The sequence below is a fragment of the Palaemon carinicauda genome, chromosome 16, assembly GCF_036898095.1.
Source record: "Palaemon carinicauda isolate YSFRI2023 chromosome 16, ASM3689809v2, whole genome shotgun sequence".
NCBI classification, from domain to species: Eukaryota; Metazoa; Arthropoda; class Malacostraca; order Decapoda; family Palaemonidae; genus Palaemon; species Palaemon carinicauda.
The window spans coordinates 132,575,418-132,581,446 of record NC_090740.1 but is presented as its reverse complement, the minus strand read 5'-3'; positions in this window follow the sequence as shown (position 1 = coordinate 132,581,446).

The following is a 6,029-nucleotide window of genomic DNA, read 5'->3' as shown; positions in this document are numbered from 1 at the left end:
ATATATATATACATATATATATATATATATATATATATATATATATATATATATATATATATATATATATATATATAATATACTCATATATATATATATATATATATATATACTCATATATATATATATATATATATATATATATATATATATATATATATATATATGAGTATATATATATATATATATATATATATATATATATATATATATATATATATATATATATATATATATATATATATCCTTAACCATATTTACCAATTCATATAAGGTGGTATAAGGAAAAGTACATGGTCTCATATAATATATTTTCCTTTTGCCTTTTTATATTATCATTTAGCATCAAACATTTGTCGCAAATCCCATAACTATAATTCCAACCTCACCTACTAAAACTTAAACTTCTCTCCTAAATGAATAACAACGCCCATTAATATTTCATAACTATTACATGCTCCTTTTACTCCAATATATTTAGCTCAAACCCGCTTGTCCGGGAATCCTTATTTCATTCTTCATTTTTCAATCAATTTTATTTTTGAATTCTAAAACCAACTGCTTTCTTCACAAACTTAAGCAGCTTCGTCCTGTTCAGACCTTTTATTTATGTAAGACATTTAATGTTGTTACTGTTCTTACAATATACTATTTTAGTTGTTCATTCTTTATTACTCATCTTGTAGATTATCTATTTCCTTATTTCCTGTCCTCATTGGGCTGCTTATCCCTTTTGGAGTCCTTGGGCTTATAGCAATCTGCACCCTGAATAGCGTTTACGCTTCGAGGGGGAAAGCGGCAGAATTAGAAGGGGAGCCGTATTAAGGTTACCCTAGTTCCCATACTACTATTGAGTATCACAACAGCGCCATATTCAATATGGCGAACATTCCTTGTAGCATTGAGCATGGTGCTACAGATACAGTAGTTTGGGAGGGATACTGTGAAGATCTTTTCTTTAGAAAAGAAGGGTGGGTCCATCAGGACGACATGGCCATCTCACCCAAAAATTCGTTTTTTGGGCTCAAGCCATGTCGTCCTGATGGAAGCATACCAGAGAATTAATGTATCTGTGGATTTTCATCAGTGCCTTAACCTTAGGACAATATTTCTATGGCCATTTGGACCATTTGAGACAAATGACGTTACAGTTATCCGTCATCATCACTAATCATAAACGATGTTAGTGCTTCCTGCACCCTACAGGGAAAAGTCATTCTAGACGGTAGAAAAGGGGCCTCAAGGTTAGCATATATTGTATGAACAAACGTAAGTATACACTGAATATACAAACAGTCTTATGGTTTGTATATATTGCCGAACCAGTATCAGTGTCCCTTATATCCATTGTTTGCAAGCATACAATGATATGAAATACACTTACATCAGTAAGTCAAGGAATTCTGGCATCTTAACATGCAATTTTTGGGCGAATTAGGATGCAATTACGTTCTAATAGACATTTATTTCGAATAAATGGCTAAATAAATTAACATGTAAAACGCATGTGGAATGATAAAGGAATTATACCTGCGACGTATACAGAAATTATTTTTCCCTTTTTTGAAAGGGAAGAAACGATGAGTGCCACTCTCAGACTGAAGAAAAGTTTTAATAAATTTCTCTTCATAATTTCCGTACCTGTTATATTCTATCAGTACTGTGTACTACATACACACGGCACTAGTGCTATCTGTATAATTCCACACCTGAGATATTGAACAGAGTTAGTGTCACCCTAGTAACCCTATCTAAAAGGGGATCACACTAAAAGTGCTGACACCTTCTCCCTTTAATTGACAGTCCCAATCAATTAACTGTTCATCGCAGAATTAGACGACAGGTTTTAATTCACTACCTGCCGCCACCACATAGTGCTTCAGTTCATGGACCTGCTTAGCATAGTGTTTGTAGAACACCCTGGATGATTTCCATACAGTATATGAGCGAAGACGCTCAAAAGTCCATATACTGAAAAAGTTCAGTGATGAAGCAGTCTTTCTCGGATCATGACCTGCGGGAGTACTGTCAGGATCTGCTCTACGAATAAAGTAGGTGAGCTTCGCCCTCAGTTGTTTCAGGGACAAGTTTGATCCAGAGGTTTCTCCTTTAAAGAGTTGTCCTCCCCTGAAGTCTGAAGTTCTACGAAGATAGACCTTTAGACACTCTACAGGACATAGAGAGATATTCTCCTTCAGAGGGCAGATTCTCCAGGGACCCCACCTCTTAGTGGGTAGCTCGTTCTTAGCGAGAAAGGATGGATCAGGAAAGAGATTCAGTTCTCCCACTTCTGTGAACTGAATGTGGCCCTCATCTCTGGGTAGGGCCACTTTTTCACTAACTCTAGCCCAAGAGGCTATAGCGAACAGAAAAATAACCTTTTGGGTTATATCCTTAAGGGAACAATCTTCATTGTTCATAGATGAGGCATAATGTAGGACCTTGTCCAAAGACCATGAGATGGGTTTTGGTGGTGCTGCAGGCCTAAGCCTTACACATGCCTTCGGAATCTTATTAAAGATTTCATCCGCCAGATCCACTTGAAAGGCATATAGAAGAGGTCTAGTCAAGGCTGACTTACACGAAGTAATCGTGTTGGCTGCCAGACCTTGATTATGAAGGTGGACAAAGAAGGACAGGCAGAAGTTCATTGAAATTTCTTTCAGTTCTTTTGCTTTTACAAAAGCAACCCACTTCTTCCAAGATGACTCGTATTGTCTTCTAGTTGACTTGGAGTTGTATTCTTCTAGGAAATCTATATTACCTTCTGAGATCCCAAATCTTTTCCTAACCGCTAGTGCAAGAAAATCATGAAATGAAGGGTTTAGGCTCTCTGTGATAAATCAAAGGCAATTAACTTCTGAACCTTCTGAGATAGCGGTGGGTTCAGAACTAGGGCCAACCTCAGCTTCCATTCCTTCACCAAAGGGAATAGATTGCTCTTGGGCTACTTGGGAGTCCACAGAACCACTCCTCCCTGGAAGGAACTCAGTATGTTGAGGACCTTCAGCAGGAGATTGGATGGGATGACCAGGAATTCCTGAGTCCATCCCTTCTATACTAGAGACATGATGTCTGTTATTTCCACTAGAGAATCCTCGTATGGGGCTACTTATCAAGGTAGTTTTTTTATGACGCTTGTGATGGAGAGGTCGATCGGCAGTTCTGGGACTCGTTTCCATCTGGGAAAGAATAGGTCTGTGTCCATGGACCATTCCAACTCTACCGGCTTGAGCCCAAGTAGAGCATCCGCTGTCACCTTGTAGATCGATTATACATGAACAGCTGATAGGTGCCATCCTTTTAGGTAAGGGATGGTTAACGTCACCTAGTTTAGATTTCTTTGAGCTTTTGATGCGTATCTTCTCCAGACTCCTAACGCATCTATCAGTTGTGCTCTTAGCACTGGGTCTGTCAGTATTGCGAACTGGAGAGAGTACTGAACTTCTCCCTGTTAGCATCCTGGAATCCTGACTGATTACTGAAGTCTCTTGACCGACCCTGCGATCTCCTTTTACATCCCCAAGGGAAAGGAGAGTTGGTGTGACCACAGGTTTTAATAGTTTTTTAGCCTCTGAAGCCTTTGAGCTGGAGAGAATTGAGACTTCTTGAAGCTTATCTTGCATTCCCGATGTTCCGGGAACCGGATCACTTCCTTGGATGATCATAGACCAGTCACTATGGGTGCTGCCCACCCCAGCCTTTTGTCCAGGCTTGGTTTTTGCGCGACTGTGTCCGCTAATCCCGTGAAAATTCTTAGGACTATGTTTAGTCCGACAAGTATCTATCCTAGGACATACGTTATGCTCCCTAACTTGAATCCTAGGTAGGAGGGGAGGGGGTGACTGACTAGAAGTTGTCAATGGACATCTTTCAGGTCTGACAAGACTACGAACACCCCTTCTTGAAATAGGGTCCTTATGCTCAGAAGGATTAACATCCTGAACTTGCTGTTTTATTGGAACTTGTTGAGTGGCGACAAGTCCACAATGACTCTGACTTTTCTTGAGTCTTTCTCGTGAACACCAAACAGCCTTCCCTGGAATTCGATGGACTCTACTTTCCTCGCCGCCTGTATGCTCAAGAGCTCCAAGGTATACTCTTCCAGGAGGGTTTTGGAGTGTAGGAAGAGTTGAGGAAATGATGGTGGAGGCATGTCTATTTCCCATCCTAGTCCCATCTTCATTAGGCCTTGGACCCAAGGATCGAAGGTCCAGCGATCCTGAAGGAACTTCCCTCCTACCAGAAGCGTTTGTTAGCTTCGCATAATCAGAAGGTTTACATATCCGACCGCTTGCTTGTGCACCGCGGTCATTGTGATTGTGGGATGTTGTTGAACATCCCGAGGAAAACTACTAGACAAGACTACGAACACCCCTTCTTGAAATAAGGTCCTTATGTTCAGAAGGATCAACATCCTGAACTTGCTGTTTTATGGGAATTTGTTGAGTGGCGACAAGTCCACAATGACTCTGACTTTTCTTGAGTCTTTCTCGTGAACACCAAACAGTCTTCCCTGGAATTCGATGGACTCTACTTTCCTCGCCGCCTGTATGCTCGAGAGTTCTAAGGTATACTCTTCCAGGAGGGTTTTGGAGTGTAGGAAGAGTTGAGGAAATGATGGTGGAGGCATGTCTACTTCCCATTCTAGTCCCATCTTGATTAGGCCTTGGACCCAAGGATCGAAGGTCCAGCGATCCTGAAGGAACCTCCCTCCTACCAGAAGCGTCTGTTTGCTTCTCATAATCAGAAGGTTTACATATCCAACCGCTTGCTTGTTTATTGAAAAGCTCCCGAAATTTAAAAATAGAATACAAACATACTTTGATAAAACTCAATTAAAAACAATAATGTCTAATGAAATATGAAAGCTTAATAATGAACCAAATTCAATTACTGTATGAAGCTTTAAAAATAAACTAACCGTACGCAAACACACACAGAAAAAGAGAGAGAACGTATTCGTATGCTAACTAATAATAATGGCTATAAACAAACTGTATGAAAACTATGATACAGTAGCGGAACCTTCAGATCAGCTGATCTCAACCAAAGGTAAACAAAAAAGTTAAAATGATTCCGAAATTGAAAATGCTTCCGAAATAGAAATGTATATTACAAAATGCTTTAATATATATGATATCTTATGAAACAATAAAATGAAATGATGATATGCAGTAGGAAAATATTGATAAAATAGGACTTGGATGATTGCCGAATCATGATGCGGCATAAATCTACGGAAACTTCACTACCAGTATACAGTACATAAAAACATTACAATTATGTTTAAATATATGTATATACTGTACATAAAAACACATGAAGAAAAACCAAATTAAGTCACCGGCCAGTAAAAACAGCCAAAAGAAAAGTGATCAGAATACACAGGTGTGTGAAAGAGGGGTGGCCGGTTATCCCGGTTACCCATCCCACCCACTACCGCTATTCAGCGGAAGGATAGTTCCACCTCGCTTAAAAGTCTTATGGGTAGTTTCAGCTTTGCCAAAAGGATAATACCTAATAAACAGCACTAGATTTGTTGGTGAAGAAACAAACTTGCTTTCTTTGTATTGATGTAGATATAAATTGGTTTAAGAAACATTATAGTTTTATAAACTTTCATCATTATACTTGAAAACATTGTTACATATTAATTAATTTTATAATAATTTTACTGTGCCAACTAAGTGGCATTATTTGGATAATATACATTAAATGAAAAAGCACATTCAAGACCTTTTTGGGAGGAATTTATAAGATTTGATACATTACAGTATAGCATTCAGTTGCCTTGAAATTTTTATCTCCGGGACTAAATCAGTATGTGATATTCCAATCATCACTTCTTAAATACAACATGCTTTGCACATTATACACAGCATCTTTTTCCCTGTATAAAGAATCACTGGATATCAATCTCTTCCTTATAGCCCTCACTTGCCTGAAAACCAAAAATTCTTTGACAACAATTTAGTTTTCTAACACTTCTAAAAACTAGTTAAAGGAGAAAAGTGAAAAGACAGGCA